The sequence below is a fragment of the Sturnira hondurensis genome, unplaced genomic scaffold (assembly GCF_014824575.4).
Source record: "Sturnira hondurensis isolate 20B ecotype Veracruz unplaced genomic scaffold, ASM1482457v3 Scaffold0021795, whole genome shotgun sequence".
Classification (NCBI taxonomy): domain Eukaryota; kingdom Metazoa; phylum Chordata; class Mammalia; order Chiroptera; family Phyllostomidae; genus Sturnira; species Sturnira hondurensis.
The window spans coordinates 328,008-341,171 of record NW_028094426.1 but is presented as its reverse complement, the minus strand read 5'-3'; positions in this window follow the sequence as shown (position 1 = coordinate 341,171).

The following is a 13,164-nucleotide window of genomic DNA, read 5'->3' as shown; positions in this document are numbered from 1 at the left end:
TTCCTTGTTTTCCACTCTAAGATCCCCACTTCTTGCGTTCTCTCAAAGTCCCTCTCTCTAATACAGGTATTTTCATCTCATTCTTTATTTGGATGATCCAAAAGCACAGTGTGAGACAAAGACTTAGGTGCAGGTGGTTTATTTGAGGGGTTTCCCCAGAAGTGGGAGTGTAGAGTTAAGAAAATCCAGGAAAGGAGGTGAGACCAATGGAGGGTTTGCTACTGATCTGATTATGACTGTTGGCAGCTGACGTTCTGTCCCATTGGAGATAGGAATCTCAGACCGGTCCCTCCCAAGGACAGCAGGTTGGGATATTTATCCACCAACTTGAATCCCCACTCCCGAGGTCATAAATCCTCCCACATTTCTTGGCTATTTCTGTGCTAGGAATTTCCAAAGCCATGACACAAAGAAGCAGAGGCACTCAGCAGGTCCTTGAAGTAGGATGTTGACAGCTCGAATGGCCATTGTTCCGCACAGCTGCAGCTGAAGTCAGAGGAGGGACGGGGGGATGTGGGAAGCAGAAGCCACCCACCCGCCCAGTTATCCAAGTCATAAAGCCTAGAGCTGTCCTCACATTTTCCCTTGGGTTCCACCCGCGTCTCTCCTCTCCTCTTGTTCTTAGCTGCCAAATCTGGATTGAGTCCACCTACTAAATTTGTTCTCAAACTTATTTCTTCTAGTGTGTATCAGTTACTGTGTAGGTAACTGATCATTCCAGTAATTTCCTGCTCCCCTTTTGTGTCCATCCCTTTTCCAAAGCTGTTTTTCTCAAGTGTGAATTAACTATGTTAGAGGCTCCTCATTGTTAACATCAGAGATGACAAATAGCGGTGCCAATTCTTTTTAACAGAAAACTATTGCCTTAGAGTGTCTTGCTGAAAAGTTGTCTAAGGCCCTGCCTGAGCTCAGTGGGAATAACTGGGATGACTAATCAGTGTTGTGAGGGATGCAGAGCGAGGGGTGAGCCCATGTGCTAGAAATCACTGGGCCCAGTTCCGTGAACTGTCCAACTCTTCTGGCTAGCGTGGCAGGATGGCCAGTACCTGACTCCAGATTATCTCTTGTTTGCCCCCCCTCCTTTCTGCCAGTGTTCTCGTGAACACTGTCCTTCCCTTTTGGCCCTTGGTGGGGCTTTGTGCCATTTTACAAATGGGCCCTGCTCTTCCATATCTCCATGACGTTGCACTTGCTGTCCCCTCTACACACAATGCCCAGCCTGACTCGTGTTCCACATTCTTCAAGAACCAAAACAAAACACATCTCACTGAGAAGCCCTTTGTGACCTTTCCAAAAAAATAAAGAAAAAAAAAGTTGCACCCACCCCAGTGCCTGTGATCACCTACTGGTTTCTTTTTAACTTTAATTATCATAAAAATTTATATAATCATATTTTAATGACCTGTCTGCCCCCTCATTCATGCATCATTGATTAAACAAACACACACACAAAATGCCGATTTTATTAATTCAAGGTTAGCAGTGCATAATCCCCACCACAGCATTTTCTGGTGAAATACAGACTGTAGACTAGAGATTATATATGATGGCTAACGTGTCCTTCTATTCCAAGTCTCTTAAATTGACATATTTGGCTCTACAGTACAGTTTTAGTAGGACTGCCTGTCACTGGCTGGGCCAGCAACAAGGCGGTGATGCTGTCACCCCTCAAAGAACTCACAGGCCACGAAAAGCAGGCATAGATCAATAGTGACCATGAAAGGTAATAGCAGTAATAATACCAACATTTCTTTGATGTTTTTGATAGTAACATAAGTGAACAGCTTTGAAAACAAGGCAGATGGAGGGCGGGAATGTGAAAGGAAGGTAAAGCAGTTCTTTCATAAGAAGATAGCAAGAGTGGTGAATGAGTTCGGTGAGAAAATATAATTTGCAATGCATGTTAAATATTTGAGTAAACACTGAAAATAGAAAGTAGAATTATGAGTTCAAAACAAGCAAATGAAAAAATGGGTACAAGAAACCATGAACATTCCACTGGAAATGAGAAAAGAAAAGAAAGAGGAAGTATGGTGAATAAAAAAACAAAAATAAATAAAGTGGAAAAAAAGAAATTCAAATTTACTACGAGTCACAATAAATGCAATTGGTAGATTTGTCTACTTGGAGAAGAAAAATGTTTAATTTGACCTCTAAGGTTTCGATAAGAAACTCATGCAAGACAAAATGACACTACACAGGAAATCAAAGGATGTTTATGGCATCTATACTAACCAAAAGCACAATTTTGGCAATACCATCATCCACCAAAGTGGAATTTAATGTTGGCTATGATGCAGCTATTGAAGCAAATGAGTAATGGCTATGTGTACCAATAAGGATAGATCTCAACAACATAATTTATTTAGTTACATAAATAAAAGTTACATACATAAAAAAACATGATATGATTTGTGTATAATTTTAAAAATATACAAAGCAATACCATAATTATTCTATGGATATGTACATAAGTATGTAAATATAACCTTTCAAAAACTTTAAGGTTATGTACCAATTTATAATAGTAATTATCTCAGAAACAGGGAATATTTTGAAAAGAAGATTACAGGTTACAGAAGACTTCTATTTCCATTTCTAATGTATTTCCTTTTAACATATATTCATAGGGGGAAAATTGGGTGCAAATAAAGCAAAATGATTAATAGTCAGTGATGAGAGTTTAATTGTCAATGATGAGAGTTACAATGTTTGCCATTGAATTCTCTGTGCTTGTCTCTATTTTTAAATTTCCAAAAAGAAAAGAAGAGTGAGAGAGAAAAGATAAAGGGGGAGGAGGGTGGAAATAGCAGGACTAGATCATCTTTCCAACAACGATATTTCATGATTACACAAAACCCAAAGATAAGGAACCTAAACGCAGAATGTCAAGAAGACCTTGGATGATTCACAACTGGTCACAGCAGTGAACATTTCCAACCTTCTCTACCATTGCTTGTCTAAAGAAACCAGTGTTTTCAGTATGTAATAAAATAATGAAAATACGTTTGGTTGTTTAAAATTATTCTTAAAGTGTTTCTTCATTCAAAGTCATATGCGTAACTAAAAGAATCTTCAATGCGGCAAATTGCCAACAAGCTGCTGTTTTCAGATTCCAAAGATCCAGGGGAATAATATTTCATAAGCCCATAAAAATTGTTAAAAGTCCATTACCATTTAATTACATTACACAGAGTTACCGTTCCCCACTTAATGGCTGCTGAATGAGAGAAAGAGGGTGTTGGTAAAGTCCAGAGTGGCTTAGTAAAGCAAGGACCACTGCGTTTTATTGCTCATGTAACTTCACTTACAAGATATATTTGCAATACACCTTACAAAATGTTTCATGACCATGTGTACTTTTTTTCTATTAAAAAAACCGTTGCATTCTGCTGGAAGAGATATTTGAATCAATTAGCTAAGTATTTTTTGAGCACCTATGGATATCCGTCTTCCTCCTACCTCAGAGAATAATTTTATTCCAGGCTTTTGTATGTGGGCAGTGTGTGCTGTTTAAGGTTAAAGCTTTAATAGACAAAATGGACCTTTAAAGACAAATTTTACATCATGATATTTCTAAACATCACTAAAATAACATGCAAAAAAGTACGAAATAGTACAAAGTGACACCAAAGAAACACAAAATAAAGTAAACCTATCATTGCTTAGGAGGGAATGGAGGAGAACCATCAGCAGGCAGGCTATGTCCATACTTTCCTGTAGCAGGAAAAGCAGGTGGGCTGTGGGAAAGCCTCAGCCAGAAGAGAGAGGAAGGAATTGGGGAAGGTGAAATCCAGTTCCCTGGTTGAATCCCAGACAATTCCAAGCTTGGTATTGGAGAGCGAAAAAAGGCCAGGGCATAAAGTGGGGTGTGCATCTCGGTAGTGAATGCAGCTCTGCTATGGAACACCTGATCCACCTGCCTACTCATCCTCTCTTTTCCTCCCCATCTCTGCATGGACAGAGCAATGGACAAGGGCAGTTATCCATAGGTCACAGCCGAAGAATTTCTCTGAGGAAGTTAGACAAGCTGCCTGGGAACAAGCAGGCTTTGGGTGTGAAATGTACCTGTTCCATAGCATGTCTTTCCTCAGAAAAAGATGGTGACCACTCCACCAGTTCCCTCCTGGGGACAGGAGATGCACCCTGACCAGAGTACGCAACCCAAAACAGCCCTGCACTCAGCAGGGAGGTCTGTGGAGAAAACATATTATGTCTCATAAGAGGAAATCAGCACAAACTACTAATATCATTCAATCTAATTCTTTAATTCCAAACATGAAAGCCAACCAAGACAGCTGAAGAAAAGCCAATAGCACATGGAGAAGGATGAGAAGAAACACGCACAACAGTTAACCCTGGGAAAAATGGGGATGATTCAGGAAACTGCAAAGAAGTTTCTAGTAAATTGTGAAATCCCAGGACAAGAAAGATTTATTTGAATTTAAAACTATAATTGCTAGTTTTTTCAATAGAAGCCTGGAATGAAGCTCATGAAAATCATCCAGAATTCAGCACAAAAAGACAAGGAAAAGAAAATGTAATACAAACATTCAGAGACATAGAAGATTAATTCAGGAGATTAAATAACTAAGAGAAATTTTAGAACCAAAGAGCAGAGAAAAGTAGGGAGGAGGAAGTGATTTTTTTCAATTTTGAAGGAAATTCTACTGAGCTAGAGAGAAATAGGAATCTTTTTATGGAAAAGTAGCATAGAATACCCAAGAAGCAAAAGAAAAAATGGCCGCACCTATATATAGACTACTGAAGTCGTTAAACACCAATGATAAAAATGTATTTAGAGAATCACCAGAGTGTGGGAAAGTGAATCAGGCAATACGGCGAGGAGTAAGAATCTGATGCACGTTCAACTTTTTGTTCAGACACGCCGGATGCTAGAACTAGTGCTACGATGCCTTCAAAGCCCTGAGAGAAGGTCATGTTAAACTTAGAATTTTATACTCAGTTAAAATATCAGTCAAATTCGAAGGCAGAGTATGACATCTTTCCACATGGATGGTTTAAGAAAACGTTCCTTTCTATAGATGTTCTTTGAGGATGTGCTGCTTGCTGTAGAGCCAAAGAAAGATCCAAGAAAGAGAAAGTCCTAATGTTAAGACCCAGTTGCTCTAACAGAGAAAATTCACAGAAAGAATTCTTAGAATGGTTACTAGGCCTCAGACCTAGAAAGGAATCGCAAAGAAATCACTTAGAGCTGGAAGCCAGAGGGTTCTAGGCATGATGTCTTCAAGAAGAAAGCAAATTTACTGAGACAGAGGGTTGGAAAAGCTAGTGGGCTTCGTGGTCATTAGATAATTTGTGTCCTGGGAACTGTAAAAAAAGAGAAGAATAATTAGAAACACTAAGGAAAGTCGGTATAAGAAAGTCACGGTGCAAATAAAAATTAAACTAAAAATGACCAAATTTTGAGCCAATAATGGAATGTAAGCACAGAGAACTTATTTGCCCTGGATGTTTGACACAGGTGCCTTTAAAGGCCAGATGATGCGTCATGGGATCACATTGTCTCCTCAAGGTCCAACCACACTCTATATTTCTGCAGCCATTCATACTTGCATTATCATAGTGCTAGTGGGGTTTATTGATTTCAGTTTTTAACATTATTTCATTGACAGACACAGAGGAGTTACCTATAGGTGCTGATCAAAATATATCTTTTGTCAAGAGATATTTTGGAGTATTAGCACAGCTGAGAGGAGTTCAAGGATAGCAGGGGTGAGACTGAGAGGAAAGAGAGAAAGAAGTGTAAGCACGTTCATTTCTTAATCTCATATCTAACTTCTTGAAGAAGCAGCAATAAGGCTTTGGTACAAGACCTAAAGATAAAAATAACCCCAAAGAACTAAAAATATAACTACCATGTGCCAGTAGACAGAGAAGAAAGTGACACAAAGGTTGCCTTGGGTGAGCTCAGCTGGAACCTTTCCGAAGGATGGGTTTTTGTAGTCACAGAGATTGCCTAGGGGGGAACTAGCATGAAACTGGTAACACTTAAGCCACAGGGCTCCTTACTCACCCAGGCCCCTTCCAAGGCCTAGAAATATATGCAGACTCTCAGATGAATTATTTTCCTTTTTTAAATTTTTAAATTGACTTCTGAGAGAAAGAGAAAGAGAGAGTGATTTATTCCTCTTATTTATGCACTCATTGGTTCATGGGCACCCATCATGGCACCTGTCCCTTTGCATGTCTCTCATCGTCATTGCCCCCAGCAGGGAGTCCCTATCTGTTTAAGTACTAGAGGGGAACGAAGCTGGAAAACTGCCAAAACATTACATAACATAATCCTGCACATGCAAGCTCGCTTCATGTTATGGGAACAGTTTATCAGACTCAGTCTCAAGGCTATGAGAACACTAGTTATCAGGTGCTTCCAAGATTGTGGGAAAACTGCTTCCCTCAGCTACCCAGACACCTGGGTGAGGAGGTCAGACTGCCTCCACTTACCCCACAACCCTCCACAGAAACACAGGTGAGCTCTAGAATGGTGGGAAACCATAGTTACAGGAAACAGGCTATGCCGATATGAAGCTGATTCATTTTTCAGTAAAGATATCCTGCAGCCATTCATAACTGCTCTTTGCTAAAACCACTGTGGAATGGGAAAGGCAAGAGTTTTCTCCTCAAAAGCATAAATCATGAGCTTGTCTTACGCTCTTTGGCAATTTTGTGTTTCATTCCTAGTTATTTTCGTTTTTTAAAAAAGGAAACCTAACACTCTAGGATAGGGTATATTAATAATCAAGAGGCCTCACTATCAGGGATTCTCGGGGTAACTGTTTAGGTTCTGGAGGACAGCCTACCATCACAGCACTAAGAAGGGTGTTTTTAACACAAGTGACAGCACACTTTTTAATTACAAAATCATTACTTTCAGGCCCAGCCTAGCTTCCTGTATTATTGTATACCCCTGTTCCAACTTCTACAGAAATGCTGACCTTACTCTTCCACTCAAAGGCATTTCCCTTTGAAATTTCTCATGAAAGTTGGTAAGATGTACAAAGGCCTGATAGGTTTGCAAATTAGCTGAGAGTTTAATACGGCCAGAGGGAAGTGTGCATCGAACAGAGTTGCCATTGTTGAGGTGAAGATGGAGAGATCCGTTTTTTTATCCCAGCAGGATGGTGATAGCGCCGCATGGGCCCCATGCGTCACGCTCAGTCTGACAGTCTGTGCCTTGTGGAAACTTATTGGAGTTGACTGAAATGATTAAATCATCTATGCCTCATTACACTTTCTTATCCCGCTATTTGATAGCAGAAGCTTCTGAAGCTGTTCTCTGTAATCCTTGGTTCTGTTAGTTAGAAAATTGTCAATTCAAGAACTTTATTTCTAGTCCATTTCTCCCAAAGAAACCAACTTAACGGCTCTGGTTTCAGTTTTGCTAAACAGATATTTATTGAGAGCGTCCGTGTGGCAAGCACTATGCTGGGTGCTGTGTTTGCAGAGATGGGTGAGGGGGGGTGGCCACTCTGGATCATTACACAACCGAATGGAGCGACAGACATCTAGGAGATAATACAAGAAAGTAGGGACAAAACGCTGTGGGCTTATCCTAGTTGGGCATTCATGGGGTTTTATGAAAGATTTCTTAGGTTCTGTCACGTTTCATTATTTACTGTAAGATAATTAATAAATGCGAGTCAGACTTTTGAAGGTTAATAAGGTTTACTAAGAGTAGATGAGGACACAGATGCTGAAGTAATTTCTTTGTTTCGCATCCTGTTTCATGAAAAAGTTTTTAAAAATAGGCGTCCTCATTCGGAAACTGCAGAAGGGGAGAGAGTTTCAGTATCAGAAGTACATTATGATTTTTCTGGGGTTGTTTTTTAGAAATATGGCTTTTAGAGTAATTGAAGTTTTAAAGTTGGACTTTATTTCAAAAATGAACTAGTTGAACGGCTTTATTTACCTAATGAGGGAACAGTCCCCAACCACTTCAAAACGTGTGTTTCAGGTTAGACATAGCACTTCTTTGTTCATATTTGAATGATTCATTCTAGTTACAAACTCACTGCTGAACACAATACCTCTTCTGTCCTGTCAGTACGATTCCCATTTTTTTTTAAAAAAATGAAGAAACACAGAGAGGGTGGGTAATTTACCCAAGGCCACACAGCTGGACAGTGTTTAGGAAAGCAGAAATTGTAGTTCCTGACTGCAAATCCAAGTAGTTCATTAGGCCATGCAACTTCCTTTTGAGAGTAATCATAAACACGGGCAAATTTTTATTTTAACAAAAATGTGGCCACCACTTTTTATACTCAGTCCTTGGAAACTCTGGGAATGAATTCGTTTCCTTGCAAAAAATATTTTTTTAAATCTGCGTACACTCGTTTGTTATAGTAAAGCACAGGTGGCAAACACAAGGCCCAGGGGCCGAATCCACCCTTCCACCTTGTTTTATTTGGCCTGGCACCTTGTTTCTACCCCAGGGCACCGCCGAGCTCCTGCTTAACTGTTAGAGAGTAGGTACATTTGTACAGTCCTAGTATTACATTCGGCCCTTTGAAGGCAACTGTGAGGCTGATGTGGCCCCCGGTGAAAATAAGTTTGACACCCCTGCTGTAGAGCTATTTATTCATGAATGCTAGGTTGCTGGCATTGCATGTGTGTGCTTAAAGAATGATGTGTTGCTTGTTAAAGTGTGTACCTAGAATTAGATTGGTTTCCACTCCCATTTGTTGTATAATCCTTGGGCTGCTCTGGATAGAGCACAGTGCTAAGGAAGGCTCTACCACTAGTGCTGCTGTGTGCTACTTGGGTATTTTTGATCTTGTTCAAAGTGATCTGGCCCCAAGGAATTTCTTTCAATCATGTGCATTGAATAAGAAAAAAGCTAAAAAAAAAAGAAAAAAGAAAGGTAGTTTGAAGCATCCAAATAAAATGAAAGGGCTCTGGGTCCACAGGCAAATAGCACTGAAGCACCAAGTATTTCCTTTTCTGGAGCAGAGATTGCTTATGTGGTCACTTTGTTGCTGATAATAGACCAATCAACAACTATTTGTTGGCAATACCTGCAATTACTGGAATTATTTCCCCCTTCCTCTTGCATTTTCTTTCTTCCCTACCGCCACACTTCCCTTTCTCTGCCCTTTCTCTCCTCTCCCACCCTTTTCTCTCTCATTTCTTTCCTTCCTCCCTCTTCCTTCCCTGAGCTTCTATTATTCGTGAGAACCCTGCTAACACATGGGGGAGGTGGAGATTTAACACCTATCCGTTGTTTACAAACATCTCATCATCTAGTGTGTGGTTTTCAGAGTTTTTTCAAACCTCACTCACATGGAAAAGGCAAAATCCCCACTAATCTCGTTATTTGTTATCACTTTTTAGTAAGAAAAGAAAATGGTGATAAAAATTAAAAAGGAAATAATATAATGCAAATATTGCTTAATAATAAGTTCACCGGTGCTGAACCACTTGGCATCCACTTGGCTGAAGCATTTCCACTTGGCTGCTTGGAAGATTAAAGCTCATAGAAAGGTCCCCAAAGCATAGTAAGTGTCGTTAAGCACTAGTTATCATTGGGGCTGCTATTATTAACGCTATTCAGTCATTTGAGAATGTAAAGTCCAGGCACTTAAAGTAGATCAAAGATTTTACTTTTGAGTACATTGGGAGGATTGTTACGATTCTGGGGGATGAGAACCATGTATTAATAAAAAAATCAGTGTTAGAGATATTTTACTGGAAGAACGATCAGGGCAAATTCAACGTGTACACAGTAAAGGGAAAGACACAGGTCTACCCTTCAATACATCAGTTGTTCTGAGCAGGCTTAGAGCTCCTCCAGGAGAACATAGGCCCCAGGAAAGGGCATCGGGGAAGAGAAAACACAGAAGGAGGTCCATTGACAGGAAGCCACAGAGGTTTCTGTCTCAGAAGGCTCTTGAGTTCAGTCTCACAGGCTAGTGTTGTAGTTGTGTTGGCGGTGTGTGCCGTGTCAGGGTTGCATCTGCAGTGATAACATTGGGGGTGACGAGAGAACATCTCCCTCCAGGCAAAGAGCAAACTTACTCACCACCCTATCAAAGCTCAATAGTTCATCGTTCCCATCCTGAAGGGCAACACAACACCTGTGCAGAAGCCCATCCAACACCACGGTATCATCCACGGATGGGCCTAGGAAATGAATGCAAACGACCATAATAGGCAACCTATGTGGCTGGCCGTGCGGTGAGTAATAAATCCTTTGTCTCTGACCCATGGTTTCATGTCTTATGCTAGTACCCATGAAGCAGTGAACCGCTAATTGGTTAGCTTGCCAGAGGAATAAAATGGTAGACCCTCCACAAACTGGGACAGAACCTAGCTCTGGAACACAATTAGAGGGAGGTCTTCAGTGCAGGGATACTATAGGAGCTGTGTAGGTGATAGGAGGACACTCAACACATGCAACCTCTTTATTCTCTTAAGAAAAATGCAGCATGGCTGGAGAGATGAAACTAATGTTAATTCAAAACAAAAGGGACTATGAGAGCTCTAATAGCCGCCATTCTGGGTGCTTCATCTTTCAGTTCTTCACTCATCCAACTCCAAAGTGAACACGTGTACTTCACTTCTTAGCACCTTCACCCTCCAGTCTTAGGTCACCATTGCTCTCTAACTCTTGAATTTTATGATAGCGACCCAAAATAGTCAAATGTAATTACATCAGACTTAGAGAAAGTCTTAGTAATGGAACCAAAGAATTGAAACCCACCAGCCATGACAGCTGTGACCATCACTATGATGATGGGGATGGCTCTGCTATCAGGGTGGGATGTTTAAAGCCGCTCTCTGGGCTCCATTTCCTTTGGAAGGTACCAGGATCTTCCTTGCAATCGATTGTCTCTTTGACACTTTTTTAGAACTTCTTTGGCTGACATTTCTCCCCCCCTTTCTAAGGTAGAGAGAGTCTTTTAGAAATGTTAATTTATTTAATCAGATTATATGCCGTTAAGGAATATGCACTCTTTGATCAAATCTCTTACCTGTTGTATAGAACAGAGCAGAGCTGACTTTTTAAATATTTTTGACAATCCAATATGGAGTCACTGTCAGCCATGACAGTGATGTCAAGTACTGGGTCAAGACTAAAGTAATGGTTGTAGTGGGAATGCCCTTGGGAGGGGCCCAGAACACCCCAAATCAGAAGTCTGGACACTAGGGTAAGAACTCCACCTGGACACTGATATGAGCAGGACCTCCCTGCCCCCTGTGTGGGCTAGAACTCCATCTGACCACCTCAAGTAGTCAGAGTTCTGACCATTTGATGATGGAGCTTGGACTGTGCCACAGGTCAGACTTGGAGCCCTGCTGGACTTCCGCTCCACCAGATGCCTGCCACCGCGGTGGCTGCCTGACTTGAGATCGAAGGCTGCCTGGCTTGAGATCGACGCCTGCCTCTCCATCCGCAGACACTCCCAGCAATGGGGAAGGCACTTGCTCTGGATGCCTGCCCTGCTCACTCCTATTGCATTAGCTCCCCAGCTCTGTGTGCAGCCTGCACGTGACTCTTCGGGGAGCTCTCCCCTGATACACCTGGCACTGTGGAGAGACACAAATGTGTGTGAGTGACTTCTCTGGGGGATGCTTTCCTGCTCATGACACTTGAGTTTTACACTTGCCTCCATCTTGGCGGAAGTCCAGTTAAATAAATTTAAACTGTCAACTTAATACATGCTTATGGCAAAAATAATTCTCAAACACTCTCTCTCTGGCTTATTTCACTTAGCATGATACTGTAACAGTGGGAAATGGTAACCCACCTCACCATTCTTTTGACATTGTTTCTGACTCTGACTGATATGTAGCTTGTAGATAAGTAGGACGTTTATACAAGAATCCTAGCAACTGACTTCAAAAGATAGACTCTGACCTTCAGCCACCCCAGCTCCGGGAGAGGTGCTGACCTTCAACCGTAAAACCGGGATGGCAAAAACCAGGATGGCGCACCCCAGACCTCTGCTTGGCCAGTTTCGAGCTTCTTATGGGGATGGACTGTGCCAGTCTGAATGTAGAGAACCGTTCAAGCCCCTGCCCTTGATCTCTGTTGCGCTTTCCCCTCCCTCCTTATAAAAACCTCTGTCTGCCCTCAGCTGTTAAGGTGGTTTCTGAGGCATGAGCCTGCCATCTTCTCAGGTTGCTGGCACCTGAATAAGCCCACTTCTCACCGGCATCTGTCTCACAAGACCGGCATTAGAGGTGGCAGCCCACTGAGTCTGCGGGCCACTTTTCCTGGTTGCCGTGGTGCTATCATTCCTCGTGGTGCACCTGGTACCAGGTATTCTAATAGAAGACTAACTGTGGGTTGCCTCATTTAACATCGCCATGACTCTGTGAGGAAAAGAAGTATTATTATATATAGTATTTCCACTTAACAGACAATGAAATTACAGTTCGAATTCTTTTATTTTGTGTTGCTTTTTGTTTTACTCTGACCTCCTCACCTATGTTGCTTCCCGTCCAGGCCTTTCGGTGTAAACACTGTGACTCAGACACCTGCCAGCTGCAACCTTCTCCAATCGGGAAGGTATTACGCACAGAGAACATTTGCCCGCTGATGATGTAGTTTGCGTAAATGCTCTGAGGGGCAGGGGGAGGACTTCTTCGTCTGAAGCATAATAATTGGTCTGTACTTTTACTGGGGACACCTTGGTGACTGGGAACATCAAAGGTTTCAGATTAGTGAAAGATGCAGGCAAATTAACAGGAAACTACAAAGTACCAAATGCTAGGCTTGGAGTTAACAGAGAAGTGAACCTCCCTCCAGGTTTGGGGGGTTCAAGGAAGACACTCTAGAATGTAAAGCTGAAATCCTTACCTTCAAAGAGGAGTAAGAATTATGTGGGGGTGGGAAGGAGGTGGGGTGGGCCTTGAAATGGGTATCAGTGGGGAAAAGGCTGGAGCTGCTCTCGGTCAGCTGCCCGTGGTTGGTGTGGACGAGGACAGCGGGAGAGGGGCCGTGGGAGCCCTGTCTGAGATCGCAGGCAGGGAGGGCCTTTTCCTGGCCTGGCTCTCACGTTTGGATCTGTTCCTGAGAGCAGTGCTTACTTAAATTCATATAACTTTATTATGCATTTATAAAGTAAAATTGCAGTTATACTCCCTCATTCCCAAGAATAACCCCTCCATATTTGATGTAGCTTTGAAGTGACTGCC